We start from the raw sequence: 16,736 nt of genomic DNA, 5'->3' as shown, positions 1-16,736 counted from the left end.
ATGGATAGATAGATGATAGATAGATAGATAGATAGATAGATAGATAGATAGATAGATAGATAGATAGATAGATGATAAATAGAGAGAGAGAGATGATAGATAGGGGCAAGGCATGTCACCCAAGTAATAATGAAAGTGCAACCCTAATTCAGATAGAAACTAGTTTCTCTGTACTTCTCTGCAAGTGATACTTCCTCTCTTCTCATCATTGGTGGCACAATGTCCCACATTGTTTACCAATTTTATAAACTGAAATTCAAAGAAGATCCTTGAAGAAGAACTTATGACATACCATTGTAAGGAGTTTCTTTATTTATTTAAGAGAATTTATATGGTCACCAATTCACTCTCAGTGTCTCTCAGCAGTTTAAAAAAATAAAAATAAAAACCCAATACACAAACAATATAAATGCACCCCTAGAGATAACAATCAGCCAGTTGAGTACTTGATGGGCTCTAACCCACTCTGGGTTCCACAGGCCTATTGGCAAAACTGGGCGCTCGGGGCTTTGCAAAAGAGCATCAAAGTTGGAGCTAATCTTATCTCCATGATATTCCAGAGGGAAGAAGCCATCACAAAGAAGACCTTTCTGGGTCCCACCCAGGGCTGAAATCCGGCAGGTTCTGACAGGTTCTGGAGAACCGGTAGCAGAAATAGTTTGGGGAACCAGCAAATACCACCTCTGGCTGGCCCCAGAGTGATGTCTGAATGGATATTTTACAGTATCCTTCCCCTGCCATGCCAACCAAGCCACACCACATCCACCAAGCCATGCCCACAAAACCGGTATTAAAAATTTTGGATTTCACTTCCCACCAGATGTCCATACTTAAGGGAGAGGACGCACAATGTTCCCTACCTCTCTGCTCTACCGGATCACATGGATGTGATCCGGTAGAGACGTTTCTTCAAATAATCTAGTCCCAAGCCATATAAGGTTTAAGGGTGATAACTGGCACCTTGAAATGTACCCAGAAGCAAATTTATTTATTTATTTATTTATTTATTTATTTATTTATTTATTTATTTATTGTGATTTATATGCCGCCTTTCTCCCTAGGGACTCAAGGCAGCTTACAAAATGACAACTTCAATACAAATCACAATACAATACAAAATTAAAATCAGTAACCCAATTAAAAACAATTTAAAATTATACCAGTGTACCCCCAAACGGATCAGTTTAATTGGCAGAAGAGCCACGTCTTCAGCTCGCGACGGAAGGAAAGAAGGTCGGGGGCTGTCCTGAGCTCAGTGGGCAATCCATTCCAGAAATTCTCACCCAATACAACTCTCGCAATAAAGGTGACACATGTGAGCACCTGGGTCTGCACAAAACCATACAGGTGGCTGAGTTTTGAACCAATTGGAATTCTGGATACTTTTCAACTACAGTCCCACGTAGAGTCCAGGTCGACTGGTCATTTGTTAATTGGTGGCAACGTGTCCTGCATAGTTTGTCACTTTTATGAATTGAAATTTAAGGAACATCCTTAAATCAAACTATATGACATCCCATTGTAAAAATTTTTTTTTCTTATTATAATCTTACCCAGTTCCCCCAAAATTTTTCATATGAGTAAAAGGTGTTTGAGAAAAAATGTAGGGTTTATTACAAATCTATAACTTCTCTAACATTCAAATGCTTCTAGATGGGGGAAAAGAAATAATATTCTTTAGAATACATGAAAGTGTTTGTCAGAGAACGTGAAAGACATTTTTTTTTGAAGAGTTTTAGAGCCCTTAAGGTAATTTTTTTTAAAAAAATGAATATCTGTGTTGTTTTCTCCCCAGAAAACATACTTACAATAAATGACTGATACGTTCTGGATTTGTTCATTATTATTTTTTGTGAAAAATTGGTAGAAAGTAAATGTGGTATCTTGGAAAAAAGCTCTATTTTTATTTCTACAATTATACTAATTAAATATATATTCTATTGCAAATCTCCCTTATACTACTTTTCTGGCATTTGCTCATTTAAAAAAAAAATACTGAACCAGCTCATCAAAACAAAATAATTATCTCCTAGAGGAATTACTGTAGGCCAAAACATCAAAGGCTGCACAGAATGCAATTGAAATTCAATAACAATGAAAGTATCTTTTTGGCTATAAAGTGAGTCTTGAACCATAAAGAGTTTAGTACAAGTAGTAGTCATGTTTCTGTCAATTTCATTACTTCAAGTACCAACCCTATGTTTTCTTCTGCCAGAGTATCTGTTGAAATCCTTGTGATATTCAAGATAAAAATTTGTACTCACATGGAAATGATAGATTTGAAAATGATCGATTTTCTCATTAGATGTATTCTCAAATATAATCCTTAGATCTACCGTTAGATGAAGTATTGGATTATATATGCTTCCCTATGGGTAGGATGGAAGGGAAAACATTTTCACAATAACAAAACCATGTTTCTCCTGATGTTTTTGGTGCACAGAGTAGTTACTCTGAGCTGCCCTCCAAGAGATGCTTTCCTTGTTCCACATGACTGGTACCAGCCTGGAGACCTCATCATTGGTGGGATGGTGTCCCACATCATTTATCACTTCATTGAAAGTAAATTTAAAGAAAACCCTGCCATAACATCTTACGAAGTACCAATGTAAGAATATTTCTTCACTATCTGATTTTAGCCAATCTTGAAAATCCCTTGAAAATATAACATTTTCTGAAAATATTGTAGAAAATAGAATATTTTGAAAAAAGTCATGACTTGTACATGTTGCAGGTTATATTTGTTACAAGTCATGGAAATATTATGTAAGAAGTAAATTTGAACTCTGTAGAAATTACCAATAAAGAAAAATATTTGCAGTTTAGGGTTGGAATGGAGGATCCTTGGTGCTCTCTGAGATTGGATATTTTCTTGCAGACATTTCATTATCCAAACTATATAACATCATCAGCGCTACCCACTGATGATGTTACCTACTTTGGATAATGAAATGTTTGCAAGAAAGCCACCAAGCTCAGAGAGCACCAAGAAATTATTCAGAATTTTAGAAAAGTGATTTACTACAGTCAGAGAAAGAAATGTTTGTTATTCATAGAGATATGATGAGAATTGTCAACTTATTTTTTCAACTGGGGTATTTCAAATATTTGCAGTGTAATCACCAAATTTCATCAACACGTCCTTGCCTTGGCTTTTGCTGTGAAGGAGATCAATGAGGACTCCCAGACCTTACCTAACATCACTCTTGGGTTCCACATCTATGACAGTTACAACAATGCGAGGATGACCTATCGCACCACCCTAGACCTGCTTTTCAAATCCCAGGAGTTTGTCCCTAACTATAGATGTGATAGCCAGAAGAATCTCATGGCTATCATTGGAGGATTGGATTTTGAAACATCATCTTATATAGGTGAACTTATAGGTTTCTTCAAGATGCCACAAGTAAGCTGTGATGAGGTTGAGGAGGGAAATTCCAAATTTTGTTGCTGTTGTTAATGTAGTTGTTATGGAATACTTCATGACCATCAAAGATTAGGCTTAGGTTTGTGTTAAAATGTTCTGCATTTCTAAAGGTCTACTAATTAGTTCTACTTTTCTGAATTGATAATACCAAATAGAGGAAGTGAATATCCAAAGACATTTCATACCTAAGGAAAGAATGGATGGTAGAACTCTTTGCACCCATTAAAGCAATTTTTCTCTGATATGTCTTTGAAGTAATTCTAAGAAACTCCTTTCTACAGTAATATTTAGAAGAATTCTAGGGACAATGTTCCTTGGATGTTTTTCATAAGAAAACTAGATAAGAAAAAAAATAGATGTGATTTAACATTTCAACAGAATACTATTCCACTTTCTTATAGCTGACATATGGCTCATTAGCCCAAGATGCATTGGAGACCAGTAAGCACTCTTCACTTTATTACATGGTCCCAAAAGAGGACCATCAGTACATTGGTATTATCCAATTGCTTCACCATTTCAAGTGGACATGGATTGGGATTTTTGCTGTTGATAACAACAATGGAGAAAATTTCTTACAGAAAATGCAGCCCTTACTCTCACAGAATGGAATATGTTCATCATTTGTACAAAGGATTTCCCAACTAATCCATGTGGAAGACATCTCAGGACTTTATCAAACAGTCTCAGTTATCTCTATTAATATGATGAATAGCAAAGCCAATGCATTTCTCGTCTATGGAGAATCCCTGGCAATTATGGCGCTAAGAGCTGTCACATTTGTGGTAGATCCTGAAAGCAAGAAAACTACATTGTTTAGAAGGGTGTGGATCATGACTGCACAGATTGATTTCATTTTATCTGGATTTCAAGTCAGTTGGGATCTCCAGATGTTTCATGGGGCTATTTCCTTCACTGTTCATTCAAAAACAGTTGTAGGTTTCAAGCAATTTCTTCAGACCATCAATCCTGTTTCAGTCTACAGAGATGGGTTTCTACAGGACGTTTGGGAACAATCGTTTGATTGTTCATTTCCAAAACCAGAATTACAAGAAATGGCTAGTAATCCATGCCCTGTGCAGAAGAAGCTAGAAGATCTTCCTGCTCCTTTGTTTGAAATAGAAATGACTGGCCACAGCTACAGTGTCTACAATGCTGCTTATGCTGTGGCTCATGCTTTGCAGGCTCTGTACACATTACGTTTCAATAGAAAAAAAGCTATGATGGGTAAACAAATGGGCCATCTAGATCGCCAGGCTTGGCAGGTATTTTCTCTGCATTGGACACTTCTTGTAATTCAATGAGCAGTTTGATGTAAAATTATCTTTTGAATCCACTGTGGAAAGTCTTAATATTTTCTACATGTTAAGTATGAGAAACAACCTATAAATAAGGAATAATGTCCTGACAATTAGGAAATGATTAGGCTGTGATTTGTCTAAAATGGTTTTAAGTCTCCTCCTTTAGCAATGTATTGGACTAGAAGACTTCCAAGGACCCTTCCAACTCTGTTTTTCTTCTTCGCATAAAATAGATTCAGAAAAACTAGTTTCTCTTTTCCTTTTGCCCTCCATCTTTCACAGCATTAGTCTCTTCCCATTAGGTGGCCCAAGTATTTGAGTTTCATCTTCAGGATCTGGCCTTCTAAAGAGCAGTCATTTGTCATATTTCAGACTATCATGTATCTTTATGCCATTGAGGGAAGATTAGCTACGGTCTTGGTTTCATTATTGTTTAAGAAATGAACCTGACTCACAACTGAAGGACTTTGAGTAACTCAAATAGCCTATATTCATTCTGCTTTTGTTCATTCTTATATTTCCTTAAAATAAAATAAAATTAGTAATAGAGTGGCTACGTATGTTACATTACTATGAAATATCAATTATTAAATTTCTAAGTGTACATATTTAGTAATTGTTATAGGAAAGAGAGGAATGCATCAATGAAACCTGAATATAGTGTCCTCCTCTCTACTACATTGTATTCAACTCCCTTTCTCTTTCATTCTCTTTCAATTAGCTCCATTCATTTCTTCAAGGCATTTCTTTTAACAATTCAGCTGGGGAAAGAGTGTTCCTGAATGAGAAAAGGGAAGCAACAGGTGGATTTGACATCACCAACTTGATCACTTTTCCAAACAGATCCTTTCAGAGAGTTAGAGTTGGAAAGATGGATCTACAGGCTCCAAAAGGGAAGGAATTATTCATTGATGAAGATGGGATTGTCTGGAACCCAGCTTTTAACCAGGTATTGAATTATTCAATCAGCTAGGCATATTCTTTTCAAACCTTGTTGATGATCAGGCATTCCTCAAATGGACAATATGATATTACAATGTAAAAGGCACATTTCCATTTTTGGTTTGGATTTGAATGTGAAATCACAAGAAAGGTCACTTTTCCATGAGATTGTTACTATGCACAATTATTTAAACCTCCTGCCCTTCAAACAGGACCTTTTCTACATCATTGCAATTTCCACATCTTTTTAACTTGATGAAGTTGAAAAATTCAATATCTTTTTGGGAAGTCAAAAACAATTACAAACTGTTTTAAATGTCACCAATTTTGAAACCTTCTTTGCTTATCACCAGGTTCTTCCATTCTCCCGATGTAATTACCCTTGTTTCCCTGGATCCTGGAAGAAGGGGATCGAGGGAAATCAATTCTGCTGCTATGACTGTGTGCCATGCCCAGAAGGGAAGATTTCAGATCAAAACGGTGGGGTAGAAATTCTACAATTTTTCATTACATTTCATATACTAGTTTGGGATGAAAAAATTAAAAAGGTGATTTCTAATAATTTGGAATGCCTAGATGACAAATTCCTTGATTTTGCTTCCAGATATGGATGACTGTTTTGAATGTTCAGAAGATCATTATCCAAATAAAGAAAAGAAAGGCTGTATCCTGAAACCGGTGGTGTTTCTAACCTTTGAAGAAACCTTAGGAATTGGTTTAGCTTCAGCAGGTCTTGGTTTCTTCATCCTGACATCTTGGATACTTGGAACTTTTATTAAGTACAGGGATACTCCCATTGTCAAAGCCAACAACAGGTTCCTCACCTACATGCTGCTTGTCTCTCTTCAGCTCTGTTTTCTCTCTTCTTTCCTCTTCCTCAGCCAACCTGGCAAAGTGACCTGCCTTCTCCGACAATCAATGTTTGGTGTCACTTTCTCTGTGGCCATTTCTAGTATATTGGTCAAAACTATCACAGTAGTTGTAGCTTTCATGGCCACTAAACCAGGATCTCAGATGAGGAAATGGGTGGGGAAAAGATTGGCTTTTTGTACTGTCCTTTTTTGCTCTCTCTTCCAGGTATGCATTTGTATTCTTTGGTTGTCAACATATCCCCCATTCCCTGAGTTGGACATGCATTCAGAGCTCCAAGAAATGATTTTACAGTGCAATGAGGGATCAGCTTTCTTCTTCTACTGTGTCTTAGGCTACATGGGTATCTTGGCCATCGCCAGCTTTATTGTGGCTTTCCTTGCCCGTAAGTTACCTGACAGCTTTAATGAAGCCAAGTTCATCACCTTCAGCATGTTGGCCTTTTGCAGTGTGTGGATCTCCTTCTTTCCAGCCTATCTGAGCACAAAAGGCAAAGCCATGGTAGCTGTGGAGGTCTTCTCCATCTTGGCCTCCAGTGCTGCATTACTGGGATGCATATTTCTGCCAAAATGCTACATCATTGTTTTACGTCCTGACCTTAACCACAAGGAGCAACTGATAAAGAGGAACTAATACTCAAGGTGATTTCCCTGACTTAGCAGAACTTTTCAAAAAAGGAATAGAAAGACTGCTGCCTACAGGAAAATTATGTACAAGTTTAGAAACAAACATTTTTATTTCTGTTAAATAATAATTTAAATAGGATATTGATTATTATTAAGTTTTATTATGGTTGGCCTTTCCAAAGTAAGTTCTCATGTTGCTGTATTTCCATCATTTCCCAAGATTCTTTAACCTAAGCCTTTCCCCATTCCAACCCTCCTGTTGACTTTGATAATCTAGGTTTCTTGATTCCTGTTAAGATATTTATTTATTTATTTATTTATTTATTTATTTATTTATTTATTTATTTATTTATTTATTTAATTTGTATACCGCCCTTCTCCCAGAAGGGACTCAGGGCGGTGAACAGCCAAAATTAAAAAACATACAAATGCAAAAGTTAAGATAATTAAAAGAATTAAATCATTGGCTACCCAAATTTAAAACCCCAAATCCATAAAATTTAAAATCCCAATTAAAAAACCATTTAGGCTAGGCCGGCTTGATGAAATAAAAACGTCTTCAGGGCTTTACGGAAGGTCCGGAGGTCCGGGATCAATCGTATTCCAGGAGGCAGCTCATTCCACAGGGCGGGTGCCCCCACAGAGAAGGCTCGCCCCCTGGGGGCCGCCAGCCGACATTGCCTGACCGACGGCACCCCGAGGAGGCCCTCTCTGTGAGAGCGTATTGGCCGGTGGGAGGTTATCGGTAGCAGCAGGCGGTCTCGCAAATACCCTGACCCTAAGCCATGGAGCGCTTTAAAGATGAGAACCAACACCTTAAAGCGCACCCGGAAGACCACCGGGAGCCAATGCAGCTCGCACAGGAGAGGTGTTACGTGGGAGCGCCACGTCGCTCCCATAATCACCCGCGCGGCCGCATTCTGCACCAGCTGGAGCCTCCGGGTGCTCCTCAGGGGGAGCCCCATGTAGAGAGCATTACAGTAGTCCAGGCGTGACGTAACCAAGGCATGAGTGACTGTGCACAAGAAGTCCCGATCCAGAAAGGGGCGCAACTGGCGTATCAGGCGAACCTGATAAAAAGCCCCCCTGGCCACGGCCGTCATATGCTCTTCTAAAGACAGCCGTGTGTCCAGGAGGACGCCCAAGTTGCGAGCCCCCTCTGTGGGGGTCAGTGACTCGCTCCCAATAGCCAGAGATGGCACCAGCTGGCTATACCGGGACGCCGGCATCCACAGCCAATTTGAGATATTGACTCAAATAATGTTCAATGTTTGCAGATACATTCTCCTGGCTTTTATAGTTTCAATTCCTAAAGCACTATATAAATATAGTAAAAAGCTAATTACCATTTTACGAAGATATATATTTAGAACAGCATTATAGGATATCAGTTTGGGATTTTTTAGGCTTCTTTGAAATGAAAATGTATTGAGTTTGAAAATCAGATACATTTAACAGCATTTAACGAAAGACTTTCATGCTGGATCATAACCATTCACTCTTTCTCCATAAATCTTTTTTCATGGCAACATGTTACCAGATTTCAATAATACGGGAAATTCGGTGAAATGGAATTAAATGTATTTTTCCTCTATCTCATCCTTTATTCAAAGTTGTGCTGAACAAAAACCATAATAAAGAGTGATTTCAATTAGTTTGGAATTTTCAATAAAAGCAAAGGTGAAATCCAGTGGAAATCCTAGAAAAAAATGTACACTCGTCTCTGAAATAGGGAGGGATTACAAAAATAAAAATATCTGAGGGTAAAATTTTGGGTGTTCCCGTAGATCAGGGCCACCCCTCCACCTCATTTTCACCCTCCATGGCCTCCTGCTGCACTCTGCTGTCCATTTTTGGGCTGTTTTTTGGCCAGCAGAGTGCGGTATGACACCATGGAGGATGAAAATGAGTTGTAGGGGGCTGCACGCTGCCCGTTTTAACCAGTAGAGGCACTGCAGGCTGGTCCTTTGTTATTTCCAGATATTGATAACCTGAAATTCAAAGAACATTCTTGAATAAAAACTTATGTCATACCATTGTAAGGAGTTTATTTATTTAAGAGAATTTATACGGCCACCGATTCTCTCCCAGTGTCTCTCAGTTGTGTAAATAACATAAAAATAAAAATCCAATATATAAACAATAAAAACACACCCCTAGAGATAACAATCAGTCACTTGAGGCACTTGATGGGCTCCAACCCACTTTGGGTTCCATGGGCCTATTGAAAAACTGGGTGCTCGGGCTTTGCAAAAGAGTGTCAAAGTAGGAGCCAATCTTATCTCCATCTGGATGATGTTCCAGAGGGAAGAAGCCATCACAAAGAAGACACTTCTTCTGGGTCCCACCAGATGTCCTTACTTAAGAGAGAGGATGCACAACATTCCCTGCCTCTCTGCTCTACCGGATCTCATGGATGGTCCCAAGCCATGTAAGGTTGAAAGGTGATAACTAGCACCTTGAAATGCACCCAGAAGCAAATTGTCACCCAATACAACTCTTGCAATAAAGGTGACACATGTATGCTCACTTAAGAGATAAAGAGGGAGCCAGATCTATTCATAGGCAAATGTCCTCATCCAAGATCCAACAAAGCTAGGATTAGCCTTCTAAACATCTAGCAACAGAATTCACCACATGGCACCTGGAAAGATTACATCATCATCCAGCAAGGCTCAACTAAGCTTGGGACTCAAGGCAGCCTACAGAGTTGCCCCTGCATGGCCCCGTGGGAGTCTGACAACCAATCAGAATACAAGCTCAAATTCAAAGCCCAACAGAGGGCATAAACCAAGGCATTCTCAGCATCTCTGACCTTTTCTGCTCAGGAACTCAGGAGCCCAGGAAGTCTTGTGATCCTGTTGATCAATAAATCTTCTTTCCAAGCAACTTCCATGAATCCAGTGTCTTTTTCCCCACTTGGAACTGAACCCAGAAGGATATTTCTTCCAAGAGTCCTTTGCAAGCAAAAATGGAGCCGTGTGTGTGTGTGTGTGTGTGTGTGTGTGAGAGAGAGAGAGAGAGAGAGAGAGAGAGAGAGAGAGAGAGAGGGAGGGAGAGAGAGAGAGAGAGAGAGAGAGAGAGAGAGAGAGAGAGAGAGAGAGAGAGATTGCATGTTTCCCATGAGCTCTCTTTTCAGCTGCAACAATCTCCTGCAGCCCTCTGCCAGTGAAAATGGAGGTCGGGGGGGGCACACATGTGGCCCTCCCAAACTCTGTTCTTGGCTACGACAGCCTCCTGCAACCCTCTACTAATGAAAATGGAGCTGGGCGGCAGCGCATGGTCCTCCTGAGCTCCGTTTTTGCTGGCAGAGGCATCACAGGCTGGTCCTTTGCTGTTTCCAGGGTGGCCCTGCAGGCAGATCTAAGCACCCCACAGGCCACAGGCCTTGAGTTTGACACCCCTAGAAAAGACATACCATTGGAAATGGCTTTTTTTCTTTTTCTTATACGAATAAAAGGTGTTTGAGCAAAAATGTAGGCTTTATTTCTAATCTATAATTTCTTTGCCTTTTAAATGTTTCTAGTGGTGGAAGAAGAAATAAATGTCATCTGTCCCACCCTGGTCAGTCAGAAAAGAAAGAGTCTTAGACCTATGGTTAGCCAAAGGTATACTTTACTATAAAGACAAATGGTTACAGAAGAAGCAAAACTGGATCTGAGATTTTCATGCCCAAAGTATATGGTAAACTTTTCCCTGTTCCCTTCCACCCCCTGATTATGAAGAAGTACCCAACTATGTGCTTACAAATTGTTAGGGAAACAGTAGTGTTGGAATTCATTTTTTTTTAATATTGGTTCTGTGGGCGTGGCTTGGTGGGCATAGTGTGGCTTGGTGGGCGTGGCTTGTGGGCATGGCAGGGGAAGGATACTGCAAAATCTCCATTCCCACCCTACTCTGGGGCCAGCCAGAGGTGGTATTTGCCGATACTTTGAAGTACTCAACATTTCCGCTTCCGGTTCTCTAGAACCTGTTAGAACTTGCTGAATAGCACGTAACAGTCATTGTCTACTCCACTGGCAGTATTCCTTTGCTTGATCATGGAATGGCCAGCAATTTTCATAGGATGATATGAGGCTTGGTTTTGTTTCCTCATGGTACCCCTCCCTCTCATACTCCCCCGCAGCTCCCTCTCCCTCCCCCACAGTGCAGCCCTGGTAATAATATTGTTTATTTTATGTTAAATTGTCTCCAATAGAATGTATGAAACTTTGGTGCAAGAAATCTTTTGAAGATTTTTTAGTGAACTTAAGTTAATTCATTTAAAAGGTTCTGCTCACAAAAAAAAATACATACAATAAAGGACTGATATTTGCTGGATCTGTTCATATTCTATTTTGCGAAAAAATTGGTAGAAAATAAATATGCTATCCTGAAAAACAGCACTATTTTTATTCCTACAGTTTCAACAATTAAATACACAGTATATTCTATTGCAAATCTTCCTCATGCTACTTTCATTAGCCTTTGCTCATTTTAAAAAAAAAACCTGAAGCATCAGCATCAGTCACTTACTATCTGATCAAAACAAAATAATTATCTCCTAGAGGAATCACCATATTTTCTTCAAATGGCCTAAGCAGCAAAGGCTGCACAGAAGGGTATTAAAATTCAACAACAATCAAGGCTTTTGTTTGGCTATAAAGTAAGTCTTGAACCACTTGGAAATTGGCACGAGGGGTACTAAGATCTCTGTTAGATTCATTGCTTCAAGTTTCTATGCTCTGTTCTCTCCTGCCAAAATATCTATTCAAATCCTTGTGGTATTCAAGATATAAATTTGTACTCAAATGGATCTTCAAACAGAAAATGATAGAATTTCTCATTAGATACATTCTCAAATGTAATCCTTGGATTAATCTTAGATGAAGTATTGGAATATATATATTGTACTTTCCTATGGGTAGAGTAGAAGAGAAAGCATCCCCACAATAACAAAAGCATGAAGATTTTTCTCCTGATGTTTTTGGTGCACAGAGTAGTTACTTTGAGCTGCCCTGCAAGTGATGCTTTCCTTGTTCCACATGAGTGGTACCAGCCTGGAGACTTCATCATTGGTGAGATGGTGTCTCACATCATTTACCACTTTTATGAAATGAAATTTAGGGAACATCCTGCTAGAACACCTTATGAGCCACCAATGTAAGAATATTTTTTGCTATCAAATCTTAGCCAATCTCCAAAATCCCCTTATATTGTAAAAATTTGTTTGTGTACAATTTTTTTTCGCTATGTAATCTATGCTTTCTGTGTCTTTCAAATGTATCTGGTTCTGGCAGAAGAAATAATTTTCTTTGCATTTTTTTCACACATGTGAACATTCACACATGTTGTTGAACATCTACTGAGGTTAAGGTAATTTTAAAATGGCTTGGCATTATCTCTGCTCACAAAACATACATAGAGTTCATGAGTGATACCTGCTAAATGTATTCACACAACATTTTCTTAAAATCTTTTAGAAACTAGAGTACTTTGGAAAAAAAAGTCAATAGTTGTATATGTTGCAGTATTTATTTGTTGCAAATCATGGAAATAATATGTAAAAAGAAAATTTCAACTCTGTAGAAATTACCAATAAAGAGAATTTTTGTAGCTCAGGGTTGAAATGAGGAGTCTTTGGTGCTTCTCTGAGATTGGTTCTTTTCTTGCAAACATTTCATTATCCAAACTATCAGTGGTAGCCAGCGATGATGTTACCTACCATGGATAATGAAATGTTTGCAAGAAAACCACCAAGCTCAGAGAAAACCAAGGATCCCTCTGTAGAAATTATTAAGAATTAGAGAAAAAGTAATGATCTCTTTACTACTGTCAGAGAAAGAATTGTTTGTTATTCATACCGAAATGATGAGAATTGTCAACTTACTTTTTCAACTGGGCTATTTAAAATATTTGCAGTATAATCACCAAATTTCATCAATACGTCCTTGCCTTGGCCTTTGCTGTGAAGGAGATCAATGAAGACTCCCAGATCTTACCTAACATCACTCTTGGGTTCCACATCTATGACAGTTACCTGAATGCGAGGATGACCTATCGCACCACTCTGGACCTGCTTTTCAAATCCCAGGAATTTGTCCCTAACTACAAATGTGACAACCAGAAGAATCTCATGGCTATCATTGGAGGATTGGATTTTGAAACATCATCTTATATAGGTGAAATTATAGGTTTCTTCAAGATGCCACAGGTAAGCTGTGATAAGGTTGAGGAGGGAAATTCTACATTTTGTTGCTGTTGTTAATGTATTTGTTATGGAATATTTCATGAACATCAAAGATTAGGCTTAGGTTTGTATTAAAATGTTCTGCATGGCTAAAGGTCTACTAATTAGTTCTACTTTTCTGAAATACCGGAAGTGAGTACCCAAAGACACTCCATACCTAAGGGAAGAATGGATTAGTATTCTGTGAACCCATTAAAACAATTGTTATCTGATATGTCTTTGAAGTAATTCCAATAAATTCCTTTGTACAGTAACATTTAGAAGAATTCTAGGGACAATGTTCCTTGGATGTATTTCATATGAAAACTAGATAAGAAAAAAATAGATTTGATTGAATATTTCAACAGAATACTATTCCACTTTCTTATAGCTGACATATGGCTCATTAGCCCAAGATGCATTTGAGACCAGTAAGCTGTCCTCACTTTATTTCATGGTCCCAAAAGAGGACCATCAGCACATTGGAATTATCCAATTGCTTCACCATTTCAAGTGGACATGGATTGGGATTTTTGCTGTTGATAACAACAATGGAGAAAACTTCTTACAGAAAATGAAGCCCTTACTTTCAAAGAATGGAATATGTTTATCATTTGTACAAAGGCTTTCCCAACTAATACATGTGGAAGACCTCTCAGGAGTTTATGAAGCAATCACAGTTATCTACATTAATATGATGAATAGCAAAGCCAATGCATTTCTCGTCTACGGAGAATCCTGGGCAATTACAGGCCTAAGAGCTCTCATATTTATGGTAGATCCTGAAAGGAAGGAAACTGCATTGTTTAGAAAGGTGTGGATCATGACTGCACAGATTGATTTCATATTATCTGGATTTCAAGTCAGTTGGGATCTGCAGATGTTCCATGGGGCTATTTCCTTCACTGTTCATTCAGCAGATGTTGCAGGTTTCAAGGAATTTCTTCAGACCATCAATCCTCTTTCAATCTCCAGATATGGGTTTCTGCAGGATGTTTGGGAACAAGCATTTGATTGTTCATTTCCAAAAACAGAATTACAAGAAATGGATAGTAATTCGTGCGCTGGGCAGAAGAAGCTACAGGATCTTCCTGCACCTTTGTTTGAAATAGAAATGACTGGCCACAGCTACAGTGTCTACAATGCTGTTTATGCTGTGGCTCATGCTTTGCAGGCTCTGTACACATTACGTTTCAATAGAAAAACAGCTATGATGGGTAAACCAATGGGCCATCTAGATCTCCAGGCTTGTCAGGTATTCTCTCTGCATTGGAAACTTCTTTTATTTCAATGAAAGTTTGATGTAAAATTATCTTTTGAACCCACTGTGGAAAGTCTTAATATTTTCTACATGTTATAAATAAGGAAAAATGTCTGACAGTGCAAATAATTAATTAGTGGAAACCTTGCCCCTGGAAGTTGTGGAGACTCCAACACTGGAGATTTTTACAAAGTGATTAGGCAATGATTTGTCTAAAATGGTATTAAGTCTCCTCCTGGAGCAGTGTATTGGAGTAGAAGACTTCCAACTCTGTTTTTCTTCTTCTGTATAAAATACAGTTCCTGTTTTCCCATTGTCCATATTCTGGTCATTGAATCCCCTTCTTCTTTTGCCCTCTATCGTTCCCAGCATTAGGCTCTTCTCCAGTGAGTCCTTCCTTCTCATTAGGTGGCCAAAGTATTTGAGTTTCATCTTCAGGATCTGGCTTTGTAAAGAGCAGTCAGGGTTGATCTCTTGTAGGACTGACCGGTTTGATCACCTTGCAGCCTTCCTTATGGTCGAACTTTCACAGCCATACATTGCAACTGGGAAAACCATAGCCTTGACTATACACATTTTTGTTGGCAGGGTGATGTCTCTACTTTTTAGTATGCTGTCGAGATCTGCCATAACTTTCCTCCCCAGGAGCAAGCGTCTTTTAATTTCTGAGCTGTAATTCCCATCTGTGGAGACCTGGGAGCCCAGGAGAATAAAATCTGCCACTTCTTCGATTTCTTCCCCATCTATTTGTCAGGAATTGAGGGGGCCGGATTCCATGGCCTTATTTTTCTTAATATTGAATTGAACATCCACAACTCCTGGAAGTAAATCACTCATTAATTGTTCCGTCAGGAAATTTCTCCTTAATTCTAGCTTAGTTCTCTTCTTGATTAGTTTCCATCAATTTCTTCTTGTCCTGCCTTCAGGTTCTTTGGAGAACATCTCTTCTTTGTGGCACTTCCTTAGGTATTTGAAGACTGTTGTCATGTCACCTCTAGTCCTTCTTTTCATTAAACTAGACATTCCTACAACCATTCTTTGATATAGTTCAGTGGTTCTGTGATCATATCTTCTACTTGCTTCTGAACCTTGTGGTGTAAACCATCTGGTCCTGGTAACCTGAATTTGTCTAGAGCAGATAGGTGTTCTCTTACCATTTCCTTGTTTATTTTGACTTGCATTCCTCATCTGAATTTTACGTGTGTGTGTGTGTGTGTGTGTGTGTGTGTGTGTAGATAGGTTGGACTCTTTTGTGTAAAGACAGATGCAAAAAACCCGCCAGTTTTCTCCGATTAATGAACCAATTGTTTCCTTGACCCTTTTCTTGATTTTTACATGTTGAAAGATGCTTTTTAAAGTTATTTTTTTTTACTTTAGTAGCAAGCCTTACTTTATTTTGAGCAGAAGCTTTCCTGACTTCATTTTTGCAGGTTCAAGCTATTTGCTAATATTCTGTCTTAGTTATTTGTCCTTCTTATACTTGTCATTTGTGTCTTTCAGTTTATCAGAGAATTGTTTGTTCAGCTATGCTGATTTCTTTTGAGATCTCTTGTTTTTCTTCTTCATTGGAATTGTGCTAGACTGGGCTTTTTTAATCTCACTTTTCAAATTTTCCCAAGTTTCTTTGGTTCTTTTCCTCCCTTGAGAATTCTAATCCATGGAATCCTTCATAAACTCTCTCTAATTATATTGAAATGAGCCCTCTTGAAGTCCAAGACTCCAATCTGATTTTTTTCTGTTTCTTCTGCTTGCATAATATTACATTATTGCATGGTCTCTCGCACTGAACATTCCTGTAACTTCAACAGCTTCTTTCATTTTATCTTTGTTAGTGATAATTACAATAAATCCAGTATGGCTGACCATTTACTTCCTGTCTCTACCTTTTATCAGGTATCAGTAGGAATTATGTAGAAATTCATTATAGCTTGTACAATACGAGATATTTAAAATGATAATTTAGGTTTCTTTTCAATGTTTCCTCCAAAAACAATCAATTCTCCAAATACTTCTTCCTGGCTGTTGAATTTTTCAGATTGAGAAGCTGAGCTTTCTGTCCTTATCACAATTCAAGGAGAATGAATTAAAAGACGGTTCTTTT

General features: G+C 38.4%; 1 pseudogene; it reads left to right on the top strand.

Annotated features, from left to right (window-relative positions):
- The first annotated feature begins 219 nt into the window (after positions 1–219).
- Positions 220–7,173, top strand: LOC139324244 (vomeronasal type-2 receptor 26-like; annotated as a pseudogene).
- Positions 7,174–16,736: the final 9,563 nt, after the last annotated feature.

Source organism: Pituophis catenifer, unplaced genomic scaffold (assembly GCF_029215685.1).
Source record: "Pituophis catenifer annectens isolate HBS135680 unplaced genomic scaffold, rPitCat1.0.hap2 SCAF_15, whole genome shotgun sequence".
Taxonomy (NCBI): domain Eukaryota; kingdom Metazoa; phylum Chordata; class Lepidosauria; order Squamata; family Colubridae; genus Pituophis; species Pituophis catenifer.
Note: the sequence above shows the minus strand (reverse complement) of the source record. Positions and strands in the feature narration are given on the sequence as shown.